This window comes from Lynx canadensis, chromosome B3 (assembly GCF_007474595.2).
Source record: "Lynx canadensis isolate LIC74 chromosome B3, mLynCan4.pri.v2, whole genome shotgun sequence".
Lineage (NCBI taxonomy): Eukaryota > Metazoa > Chordata > Mammalia > Carnivora > Felidae > Lynx > Lynx canadensis.
In genome coordinates this window covers 64,764,037-64,777,655 of record NC_044308.2, presented here as the reverse complement: position 1 = coordinate 64,777,655, position 13,619 = coordinate 64,764,037, and the positions used below count along the sequence as shown (strand labels likewise).

General features: G+C 36.7%; 1 long non-coding RNA gene across 1 annotated transcript; it reads right to left on the bottom strand.

Annotated features, from left to right (window-relative positions):
* Nucleotides 1-6,102: 6,102 nt before the first annotated feature.
* On the bottom strand, nucleotides 6,103-12,823 carry LOC115515420. The gene is made up of 3 exons (XR_003969263.1): nucleotides 12,618-12,823; nucleotides 7,152-7,156; nucleotides 6,103-6,119 (listed from the first exon to the last, which is right to left on the bottom strand). It is a non-coding gene; the product is annotated as an uncharacterized LOC115515420 (long non-coding RNA).
* Nucleotides 12,824-13,619: the final 796 nt, after the last annotated feature.

Sequence of the window (13,619 nt, the reverse complement as noted above, 5' to 3'; positions counted from 1 at the left end):
TGTCTTCCTGCCAATAAGAACCACAACTTTTCAAGATCATAGATTGAGATACTGAAAAGCCATTGGAAAAAACAAACAAACAAAAAAACACCTCGGTTAAAAAAAAAACATGTACATAATTAGGTTTGTAAGGCTAAAGCAAGGATTCTAAACTAAATAGCATAAGACTATAAACTGCTTCAAAACTTGGGATAACATATAATCAAACCTCTTATTTTTCCAATTAATTGCTGAAGCATCCACGTGCCTTATTAACATGATATATTCAAACTCCCTCTTGAAGCTTCCCGAGCCTCCTAAATTCTCCAGAGCCTTGACAGCATTGAAATCCAAGAGCAGGGAAGGGTCATTCTGCCTTCCACACCAGCAGGGAACAAACATAAAAACCCCTTAATTCATTGCCTCTTGAGGCCACACAATGTCAACACTGACAATTAGTCCTACACAGGGTGATCAAATAATTTACCCTCCAATTTGAGACACATGTGGGGTGCCTAGGTGGCTCAGTCAGCTGAGCAGCCAACTTCGGCTCAGATTATGATCTCACAGTTTGTGGGTTTGAGCCCCACACCAGGCTCTCTGTTGTCAGTGCAGAGCCAGTTTCAGATCCTCAGTCCCCCTCTCTCTGCCCCTCCCCCATTCTCTCTCTCAAAAATAAAGTCAGCATTAAAAAAATTGAGACACATGTGATAATAGAAAAGGTCACCTTTAATTATGCCAGGACAAGAGAAATCAAACAGAACCATCTCAACAGACCAAGACCTAAGATTGCCTCATGTGCAGTCTAAGGCCCTGCACAGTGTGTTTTGCTGAAGGAAGTACGTCCTATGCTTCAGCGTTAAGTTCAGCCAAGGGTGCCTATGCTTAAGGTCTCAGTGCCAGAGTTCAAGATGCATCTCTCCTTCTATTCCTATACGGAGCCCTCTGTTCCAGTGTCAAGTTTCTAAAGGACCAAGATTGATTTTAGTTTTTGCCAGCCTCACCCTTGCCTGCCTAGGAAACCCTTCAGTCTAGGAAGTCAACCTACTCTCAGGACACCCACAATGGGTGGGTGAGTGGGAGGTCAGGGGGCCAGTCTGAAGTCTCAACACTCAAAATACCAAGGGAGGCCCCAAGGAGCACACCTTCCCTTCCAGGCATTTTTCAGGCTTTTCTGGAACTTCTGCCCCTAGAGAAGAGAAACCTTTATTTACTAAAGTCAATATTCAACATGCCATTCTTTTCTACAGTCAAACCTGGGTTTTCTTAGAATCAACTGGTCTGTTTAGGCAACATTTCTGTACATCTACATTTTAAAAATAATCATTCCTCAAAATGATGAGGTCATATTGCTCAAGATTTGAGAGCAGAAGGAAAAGGAAGAGAAATGAGAAAAGGAAGAAAAAGAAGTTAAATCCCTAGTTTTGTGTAGTGTTGGGGACATAAAGAAGACATACCATCTGTCTTTGGGCAGGTGAAAAGAAGAGACAGATTATGTGCATACATGATGAGTCCCACAGCAGAAAAACAGAGGAGGGAGTAATACCCCATGCCTATGTCCAATAGGAGGGGACATCAGATCCAAGGATGATGCCAGCCTGAGAGGAAGAGTAAGAGGCCAAGCACTAAAGCCGACCATGTGTCAGCAAAACCGTTCTGCTGAAAAGCTAAAAACATCTTTTACCCTAGATGGATATTTTAAATAGAAGCAACCAGATTGAAATACCATAAAATTAAACAACTCTCTTTCTTGACAAATTACCTACAATAAGTAAATTCTTTCTTAATCCCAGGTTTCAAAAAAAAAAAAAAAACCCAAACCCTTTTCTCCTGGCAATTATTAGAGTAAAAACACAAAACACCTGCAGACAGTACACATACCTGAGTTATTTACCTAGCACCCACCATGTCAATAAAGGTCTGCGCTGCATGCAACATTTATTCCTACACTGAATGGCACTGGAATTTTAGGATCCAGCGGAATCTGGCAGTTTTCTTCCTACTGGGTAGCCATGCCACATTGAATTGGATTTCATTCTTGGCAGAAGAAAAAGATCAGGTTGGGCCAGCTCCCATTTACCCCACCGCATGATAAAGCAAGAAATCCACACCTTCTAAATGCATGAATTTGAAACTCAATCATGAAAAAAAAAAAAAGAGTACTTTCACACATTGTGGTTTGAGTCATTTATTTTAAGAGAATTTTTTTAAAGTTTTCTTTCATGCATATTTCATTATTCACTATATTTTCTCTGCTGTAGCCAAGTGGAAAGATGCTGAAAAACAGCTCAAAAGTTATTGTAGGGGACACAAATCCCTAACACCAGCTTGAAATCCACAGAATTTCTCTGTTTGTTGTTTCAGTAAAGGTAAATGTTGACTGTATTGTTTGGGGTTATACCCAGAATGCAGCAGCTGAGAGAATTCAGAGCACGGATGTTTACTCAGAGGGTAAAGAAAGCCAGCAAGGAAAAAAAAAAAGGTAGAGAAACTCAGGAAAACAATTTTCATCATGTAATATCATAACTGGAGGAGATTCTGTTGTATTTTAGATCATTTTATTAGAAAGGTGGAGGAGGAGGAGGGAAGGAAGGGGCAGAAAGGGGAAAGAGGAATAAAAAAGAAAAGAAAGGAAGGAAGAAAAATAGGTTGATCCCCTACTAGTATAATATATACTAGCTGGTTTGTATGCTATATGCCTTTATCTCATCACAGCTAGTAACTATGCTTTCTGAGAGCGGTATCAAATTTTTGATTTTATAATTCTGAGAAACAGAGTTCTAAAGGCTATGGTTAAAATCAATGGTTAAAATCACTGTTTTAAAAGTTCTTTTCATTAAAGAGCAAAACTAGTAGAAGCCCTACTCAGTGAAAACAGGAAGGGGTCATTCATATGTAATGAGGGGTCGGAGCCTGCCTAGAAACAAGTACAGGGGAGGTAAGTGGCGGTTACTTCCCCTGCTGAATATTTACAGAAGAGACTGGCTGTAGGTGCAGCAGTTTTCAGTGTCTTAATCATCGGAGAAAGCAGACCATCTTGCTTTGGCTCTGGAACAGTGTGCCTCCCTCAGGATTTGACTGCGGCCACAAGGTTCCCTCAGGAACAGTAGAGGGCACTGTTCCATGGTGTCTGCAGGATCTCCTCAGAAGCCATTTCTTTCCATCGGTAAAGTACACCCCTATTGGATGTAGAAAGGGGAAAGAAGGTCCACAATAGTAACAAATCTGTCCAATTTTTCACAGATTCATAGGCCAGAGTCAGGTGTGAACATCGAGCACTGAGGATATAGTATCCTATCCCAAGGGCTGAATCACTACCTACAATTACAAAATGCCTAAAATCTTCAGAATGTGTGTCTTGAGCGGAAGGATTTCCTTACAGTCTCTGCCCACCATGAAACAGGATTCCACACTTTGATGAATCCCCAAAATAGATCTCACTCCATAGTGCTACTTATATTGAATGCTATAAATATATAAATTTAAGATTCATGGCTGGGTGAAATACATAAAGGGGATTAAGAGCACACTTGTGATGAGCTGAGTAAGGTAGAGAATTATTGAATCACTGTATTGTACACCTGAAACCATTATAATACTGTGTGTCACACTTCAATTAAAAAATAAAGATTCATGGAGACACAGGTAAAGGACACATGTCGCTTATCACTTTAAAAACTAAATCAGGGGCGCCTGGGTGGCGCAGTCGGTTAAGTGTCCGACTTCAGCCAGGTCACGATCTCGCGGTCCGTGAGTTCGAGCCCCGCGTCAGGCTCTGGGCTGATGGCTCAGAGCCTGGAGCCTGTTTCCGATTCTGTGTCTCCCTCTCTCTCTGCCCCTCCCCCGTTCACGCTCTGTCTCTCTCTGTCCCAAAAATAAATAGACGTTGAAGAAAAAAAAAAAAAAAAAAAAAAACTAAATCAAATCCCCCTTTGGTCATGTTAATATTTCCTTTTCAAAGACTTCCCTCTTCCCAACTCTTCAATCAATCTACTTTTCTCTTCTTCCACACAACTTGAAAAGAAATGGCTACTAAGAACCATTCAGCTCTCCCTCTCAGATTATATTTACCACTCAACAAAACCAAAGTTCAGGAGTTAACCTGTATGGTAACCTGAGTACATTCTACCACATACACTAACATATATCAGCAAACCCAGAAAGACTCTGCCAAGACAATCATCTGGCCCTTTTATAGCAGACATGATATTAACAATCATAAATTCCATTTACTGAGTGTATATTACGTGCCAGCACTTTACTAAGTGTTTCACTTGCACTACTGTATTAAACACAGTTTTCCAAAGTAGATTATTATTATGCCCAGTGTACAAATAAGGAAGCCAGTTCTGAGTTGAAAAAAAATCAGAATCTGTGCCTGTGTCTCGCTCCAAGCTTGGACTATAAAACTTCTATTGTTTCTGACGTCAGACACTGACCACACAGCTAGCCAAGGAGAAGGTGGGGCATACATAGTCCAGAGTGGGTTGTCCACCCACCTGTCAAAGGAGAAATCTCAACCATGGCTGCAATTATATAAGAACTAGCCACCAGGGAGACTCTCAGACAATTCATAGATTCACAGAATTGGCAAGGAATTTAGATACTGCTCTTTCAGGCCCAGTGAGGTACTTTCCTCCAAATCACACAACTAATGACAGAACCAGGATAAGAATCTAGTCTCTTGAGTCTTTTTTCAGTGGCCCTTCTAGTAAACTAGCATTTCCCAACTCTTTATAGTGGGGCACTAACATAATGGCGATTCTGTTGCAATTGTTATTTAAGCACAAAATCAACTGTACCCTCCTGTCTTCTAAGGTAAAGTCATAACTCTTAACTCTGGGGAAATAAGCCTCCATATTTCTCTCCCTGCTCTTATAAAAACTAATAGGGAAGGGGAGAAAAGAAAGGGTAACACTTGAAATACATGAACCTTTTTTTAGGAGAGCACATTAATAAATCGTGAGTTAAGTAAAGTGTGAATTGTGGGGGAGTGTTAAGTGCTAGAGATGAAATGCTCTTCATAATAAAATACAAGGAATTTTATCACATCTGGAAGGAGAAGAAAGAGAGAAAGCTGAATAACATGAAGACACAGTGAGCTCCAAGTTCGTGGAAATGGATAAGAGACTTTCAGAAGACCAGAAAAGCTAATATTCAATTTTAGATTATCTCCTAAGTGGTGCTGCAATGTATACCCCCACATGCTTCAATCACCAGTAAAATTTACCACACAGAGTTGTAGGTATTGCCTCCACAAGTTGCCTTTTGGTGACTCTTACAAGTGAATTTTGGGAGAAATGCAATTATGTTTGACTCAAGTCTGAGTCAACACTGGATCACAGCTAAAGAAACAGCCTTAAGTTATAAAATGGAAAAGTAACTAGCAGAAAAGTTTTGCAAAAGTCCTCAGGAAAAGGACAAAAATCAGTACACACATGGAACGTGGAAGATGGCAAGAAAGGCAATCTTAGCATCCAAGAGTGGGTAGCTCCTGGTGACACGTAAATTATAGAAGAAACTTCTACATCTCTTCTTTCCAAGGTTCTCTCCAAAGAGCCAGACCAATGCCAAGGAGTTCTTCCCCTATGTTTTCTTCTTGAAGTTTTATGGTTTCAGGCCTTATATTTGAGTCTTTTGAGTTTATCCACTTTGAGTTATTTGTATACAGTATAAAGATCCAATTTCATTCTTTTGCATGTGGATATCCAGCTTTCCCAGCATCATTTTTTGAAGAGATTATCCTTTCCCCACTATGCACTCTTGGGACCTTTATTGAAAATTAGTTGACCATATATGTATGGGATCAATTCTGGGTTCTCTATTCTGTTTCGTTGATGTATATTTCTGTTGTTATACCAATACCATGTCATTTTGATTACTACAGCTTTGTAATACAGCTTGAAGTCAGGAAGTGTGATGCCTTCAGCTTTGTTCTTCTTCATCAAGATTGCTTGAGCTATTTGATGTCTTACGTGGTTCCAAGCAAATTTTAGGGTTGTTTTTATTTCTGTGAAAAATGCTATTGGAATTTTGATAGCAATTTTATTGAATCTGTAGATTGCTTTGAATATTAATTCTTCCACTCCATAAACATGGGATGTATTTCCATTTATTTGTGTCTTCTTCAGTTTCTTTCACTGATGTTTTATAGTTATCAGTATACAGATCTTCCACCTCCTTGGTTAAATTTATTCCAAAGTATTTAATTGTTTTCAATGCTATTTTAAGTGGGATTGTTTTCTCAATTTCTTTCTTGGATAATTCATTGTTAGTACACAGAAACACAAATGATTATTTATGTTGATTTTGTATGCTGATACACTACTGCATTTGTTTAATAGTTTTAACAGATTTTTGGTAGAGTCTTTATTAGAGTTTTCTATATTTAAGATCATATCCTCTGCAGAGACAATGTTACTTATACCTTTCTGATTTGGATTTATTGATTTCTTTTTCCTGCCTAATTATTCTGGCTAGGGCTTTCAATACTATAGGGAATAGAAATAGTAAATGTAGGCATATTTGTGTTGTTCTTAATGTTAAAAGAAATGCTTTCATCTCATCACCATTGAGTATAATGTTAGCTGTGAGTTTGTCATATATGGCCTTTCTTAGGTACAGGTATATTCCCCCTGTACCCAGTTTGCTGCGAGTTTTTATCATGAATGGATGATGAATTTCGTCAATGCTTTTTCTACATCTACTGAGATGGAAATATGATTTTTATCTTTCATTTTGTTAATGTGGTGCATAACATTTACTGATTTATATATATTGAAATAACCCTGCATCCCTGGAATAAATCCCAGCTGATCATGGTGTATGATCCTTTTAATGTCCTGTTGAATTCGGTTTGTTAGCATTTTGTTGAGAATTTTTTCATCTATGTTCACCAGGGTTTCATCCTATAATTTTGTTTTCTTTTAGTGTCCTTGTCTGGCTTTGGCATCATAGTAATGCTGGCCTTGTAAAATGAGGTGGAAGTGTTCCCTCCTCTTCAATATTTTGGAAATGTTTAAGATGGATTGGTATTAATTCTTCAAATGCTTAGTAGATTTCACTAGTGAAGCCATCAGGTCCTGGATGTTTCTTCATTGGGAAAGTTTTGATTACTGATTCAATCTGCTTACTTGTTACTGGTCTGTTCAGATTTTCTACTTCTTCATGACTTAGTCTTAGTAAATTGTGTATTTCTGGAAATTTGTCCATTTTTTTCTATGTCATCCAACTTGTTGATATATAATTATTCATATTTTTTTCTTATCATTCTTTGTGCTTCTATGGTGTCAATTGTGATGCCCTCGCATTTCTTTTTTTGTTTGTTTGTTTGTTTTTGAGCTGGGGGAGGAGAAGACAGAGAGAGGGAGAGACAGAATCCCAAGCAGGCTCCATGCTTAGGGTGGAACCAAATGCAGGCTGAATCCCACGAACCATGAGATCATGACCTGAGCTGAAATCAAGAGCTTAACCAACTGAGCCACCCAGGAACCGCTTCTCTTTAACTTCTGTTAATATTTAAGTCTTTTCTCTACTTGGTCTAGCTAACGGTTTGTCAATTTTGTTTATTTTTTCAAAAACCAACTCTTAGTTTGGTTGATCCTTTTTACTGTCTTTCTAGTTTCTTTTTTTCATTTATTTCTAACTCTGATCTTTGTTATTTCCTTACTTCTACAAACTTTGGGTTTAGTTTGTTCTTTTTCTAGTTCCTTAAGACACCAAAAGCACAGACAACAAAAGCGAAAATAAACAAGTGGTACTTTATCAAACTAAAAAGTTTCTACACAGTAAAAGAAGACCATCAGCAAAATGAAAAAGCAACTTACAGAACGGAAAATTTTTTATAAACAATTTATCTGGTAAGAGGTTAATATCCAAAATATTAAAAGGAACACTTACAACTCAATAGCAAAAAGCACAAATAACCCAATTTAAAAATGGGTAAAGAAGGGGTGCCTGGGTGGCTCAGTCCGTTAAGTGGCCAACTTCAGCTCAAGTCATGATGTCAAAGATATGAGTTCAAGCCCCGCAACAGGCTCTGCGCTGACATCTCAGAACCTGGATTGTGCTTCAGATTCTGTGTCTCCCTCTCTCTCTGCCCCTCCCCAACTCATGCTCTCTGTCTCTCAAAAAAAAAAACTTTTTTTAATGGAAAAATTTTTTAATGGATAAAGGACCTGAGAAGACACTCCTTCAAAGAAGACATACAAATGGCCAGCAGATGTATAAAAAAATGCTCAGAATCACTAATTCTCAGGAAAATGCAAATCAAAACCACAATAAGTTACCACCTATACCTATTAGGATGGCTATTATCAAAAAATCAAAAGATAAGTATTGGTGAGAATATGGAGGAAACGAACACTTGTATACTACTCATGGGAATATAAACTGATACCGCCATCATGGAAAACAGCATGGAGAGTCTCAAAAAAAATGCAAACGGGTGCCTGGGTGCTCAGTCTGTTAAGCATGCTCTTTTTTAAAAATATTTTTTAATGTTTATTTTTAAGAGAGAGAGAGAGAGAGCACAAGTGGGGGAGAGGCAGAGAGAGAGGAAGGCACAGAATCTGAAGCAGGGTCCAGGCTCTGAGCTGTCAGTACAGAGCCCAACGCAGGGCTCAAACTAACAAACTGTGAGATTATGACCTGAGCTGAAGTTGGACGCTTAACCAACTGAACCACCCAGGCGCCCCAAGCATACAACTCTTGATTTTGGCTCAGATCATGGTCTCACGGTTCATGGGTTCAAGTCCCACATTGGGCTCTGCGCTGACAACACGGAGCCTGCTTGGGATTCTTCTCTAGACCTCTCTTTCTCTCTGTCTCACTCGCTCTCTCTCTCTGCCCTTCCCTCACTTACATGCTTGCGCACTTGATCTCTCTCTCAAAAATAAATTTTTAAAAAATTTAAAGAAAACAAAACAAAAACTAGAACTTCCATATGATCCAGTAATTCCACTTCTGAGTATATATTCAAAGGAAATAAAATCACCATTTGAAATAGATATCTGAACTCCCATGTGCAATGCAGAATTATTACCAACAGCCAAAATACAGAAACAACCTAAATGACCACTGACAGATGAACGGATCAAGAATATATATATATATATATATATATATATATACACACACACACACACACACACACACACACACACACATATACATATAGATAGATATACATCTATGGGAAAAAAAAAGTGGTACTTTATATACATATATACGTATATATATGTATATATATATTTATATATATACATATATATACGTATATCTATTTGTATGTGTATATATACATATATACGTATTTCTATATATACACATATATACGTATATCTATATATGCAATGGAATATTATTCACCCCTGAAAGAGAAGGAAGGAAGGAAGGAAGGAAGGAAGGAAGGAAGGAAGGAAGGAAAGAAAAGAAAAGAAGAGAAAGAAAAGAAACGAAAATTTGAGATAAAACTGATGAATCTGAAAGGCATTATGCTAAGTGAAATAAGCCAGACACAAAAAGACAAATATTGCATATTCTTACATATATGTAGAATCTTTTAAAAAAGAAAAGAAAAAAGTTGAACTCAATAACAAGAGAATGGTGGTCTGGGGCATGGAATGGAGCCTGGGGCATGGGGAGAGAGGGGAGATTTAAAAAAAATAGTCAGAAAAAGCCCCCCCCCCATCATTTTCCCATCACACAGAAGGCAAACCATGTGGAAAGGTTATAGAATTCCACCAGATTTTAATTATGAGGTTGCAGGGGTTTTAATTTTTCTTCAAAAATTAGAATAATTTTCCCTGGCTTTTATTACTGAATTCCACGCTCATAAAAATACTTTAATGCAAATGAACCAAAATTCTATGATTTTTTTTTGTCTTCTTTCATCCAAAGCGCATAATATTCATAAGTTTCTGTTGGAGTTCTGTAAATTTTTTGAAGTTCTGTGAATACAGGAAATGCTGTACTCTACCATGGTAAAGAAATACTTTTTTAGAAACTTAAAAATTCCTGGGGTGCCTTGGTAGCTCAGTCAGTTAACTGTCTGACTTCAGCTCGGGTCCTGATCTCATGGTTCTTGGGTTCGAGCCCCACGTCAGGCTCTGCGCTGACAGCTCAGAGACTTGAGCCTGTTTCAGATTCTGTGTCTCCTTCTCTCTCTGCCCCTCCCCTTTCGCACTCTTTGCCTCTTAAAAACAAACATCAAAAAATTTTTTAAAAAAAGAAACTTAAGAATTCCTTTTCATTCTATTTTTAATAATCAAGTAGGTTGACTTTTTCACCTTTACAGACATCACAGAGAATCATGAAAACATGAATTTCAAGGAAGAATAATAACCCATATTACCTTAGGTCCCCTTAACTTAGAAACTATGTTCATTCAGATGTGTACAGACTCAAGTTTTGACTTGCTCACTCTTATTAAATGAAACGTGGCTTCTTCTATCCAGCTACCCTGTTATCTCCTCTAAAATCAAATTGTGTTTAAGACTATTTATTTAAAATATGCCCTGAAGGGTGCCTGGCTGGCTCAGTGGGTAGAGCATGCAACTCTTGATCTCAGGGTTGTAAGTTTGAGCCCCATACTGGGTGTACAGATTACTTTTCTTAAAAAAAATTTTTAATGAATTAAAATATGTCTCGAAACTCAGTTTCTCACTAATTCACATTAGCCTTTCCAAAGTTAAACCAAATTTTACTACATTATTTATACAAAGAACATGACTTTGTTAGAGTCTTTTATACTCAAGAAATTAATCAATAAGAAAGTATTATGCCTAAATAATCCTTCAGCTTCCAAAACTTGTAGATATTGGGGGCTAGAAAAAGCCACCAAGATCATGGAGTCCCAGAGAAATTAAGTGAATTGCCTCAGTTTGTATAGATAAAGAGTATTAGAAGACAGAACTCAAAGAATCACAGAAAACTCAATTATAAAAAATAAAACATTTTATAGTAGTAAAATACACGTAACATAAAATTTAACATTTTAGCCATTTTAAGCGTACAGTTCAGTGGTGTTAAGAATATTCATGTTGTACATCCATAACCACCATCCATCTCCAGATTTCTTTTCATGTTTCAAAACTGAAACTCTATACCCATTAAACAATAACTCCTTATTCCTCCTCCCCTTACCCCCTGGCAACCACTATTCTTACTTGGTAGGTCTATGAACTTGACTACTTTACCTCATATAACTGGAATCATACAATATAATATTTGTCTTTTTGTGACCAGCTTATTTCATTTAGCGCAATGCTCTCAAGGTTCATCCATGTTGTAGCATTTGTCAAAATACCCCTCCTTTTTAAGGCTAATTAATATTCTATTGTATGGATATATATTTTATCCATCTGTCAATGGACACTCTATTTGTTTCTACATTTTAGCTATGGTAAATAATGCTGCTATGAACATGGATGTACACATTTTTTTTCAAGACCCTGCTTTCAATTCTTTTGGATATACATCCAGAAGGAGAATTCGTGTATCATATATTTTTAAATTTACTTTTAATTTTAAGGAACAGCCTTAATGTTTTCCATAGCATCACACCATTTTAGATTCCTACCAAGAGTGCACAAGGATTCCAATTTCTTCACATCCTTTCCAACTTGTTATTTTCTGCTAGTATTTTTTACATAATAGCCATCCTAATAGGTGCAAAGTGATATTTTTTGTTTTTTTTTTATTTGCATTTCCCTAAAAATTAGTTATGTTGAGCATCTTTTCATGTGCTTGTTGACCATTTGTATATCTTCTTTGGAAAAGCATCTATTCAAGTCTTTTGCCCATTTTTGAATCAGGCTATTTGCTTTTCTGTTGAGTTCTGGGAATTCTCTATATATTTTGGATATTAAGCCTTTACCAGATATGTGGTATGACAAATATGACAAATATTTTTTTTCCATTCTGTGGGTTGCCTTTCACTCTAATAATACTGTCCTTTGATACACAATTTTTAAAATTTTTCATGAGCTCCAGTTTCTTTTTTTCTTTTGTTTCCTGTGCATTTGGTATCATATCTAAGAAATCATTGCAAATCCAATGTTGTGAAGCTTTCGTACTGTACTTTCTTCTAAAAATTTTATAGTTTTAACTCTTACAATTAGGTCTTTCATCAATTTTGAGTTAATTCTTGTATCTTCTGTTAGGTGAAGATCCAACTTCATTCTTTTGCATGTGGGTATCTAGTTTTCCCAGCACTGTTTATTGAAAAGACTGAGCTTTTCCCATGTAATGGTCTTGATATCCTTGTTGAAAATCATTTGGATATATATGCAAAACTTTACATTTGGGCTCTCCATTCTCATCCATTGATCTATATGTAGGTCTTTATGCCAGCACCACTCTGTTTTGATTACCAAAGTTTTGTTGTAAGTTTTGACATCAGGAAGTGTGAGTCTTTCAACTTTGTTCTTTTTCAAGATTGTCTTGGCTATCCACTGTCCCTTGTGATTCCCTATGAACTTTAGCATGGTTTTTTGCATTTCTGAAAAAAAATCATTGGCATTCTGGTAGGGATTACAGTGAAGTTATAGATTCCCTTGAGTAACATTAACATCTTAATATTAAGTCTTTCAATTCATGAACATGAGATGTCTTCCCATTGATTTATGAGAAGCAACGTCTTGTAGTTTTCACTGTATAAATCTTTCACTTCCTTGGTTAAACTAATTCCTAAGTATTTTATTCTTTTTGAAGTTATTGTAAATGGAATTGTCTTCCTAACTTTCCTTTCCTTTCAGACTGTTCATTGTTAGTATCTGGGAGTGCAACTGATTTTTGTATGTTGATTTTCTATCCTACTACTTTGCCAAATTTATTACTTCCAGCACGTGTGTATGTATGTGTGTATGTGCATATATGCACACGCATGTGTGTGTAATCTTTAGGGTTTTCTATATATAAGATCATATCATCTGTAAACACAGATAATTATCCTTATTCCTTTCCCATTTGAATGTCTTTTCTTGTCTAATTACTCTGGCTAAAATTTTCAGCATTATATTGAACAGAAGTGGTGAAAGCCACATTCTTGCCTCATTTCTGATTTTCAGAGAAAAGCTTTCAATCTTTTACTTCACAGTGTGATGTTTGCTGTAGGTTTTTCATATATGGCTTTCAATTATGTAGTTTCCTTCTATTCCTAGTTTGTTGAATGCTTTTTACCATGAAAGGATGTTGAATTTTGTCAAATGTGGGTTTTTTTTTTGTATCAACTGAGATGATTATGTGTGTTTTTTTCCTTCATTCTGTTAATGTGTTATATTCTGTTGGTCAGTTTTCTTATGTCAGATCATCTTTGCATTCCAGAAATAAATCCCACTTGATCATGGTGCAAAATTCTTAGAGTATGTTGCTAAGTTTGATTTGCCAGTATTTTGTTGAGACTTTTTGCATCAATGTTCATAAAGGAAATTGGTCTATAGTTTTCTTATAGTATCTTTGTCCAGCTTTGATATTGGGAAGTGTTGGCCTCGTAGCATGAGTTAGGAAGCATTCCCTCCTCTTAAAGTTTTTAGAAAAGTTTGATAAGGATTAATGTTAGTGCTTGCTTCAATGTTTGTTAAAATTAACCAGTGAAGCCATCAAGTCTAGGGCTTTGCTTTGTTGAGAGACTTTTAATT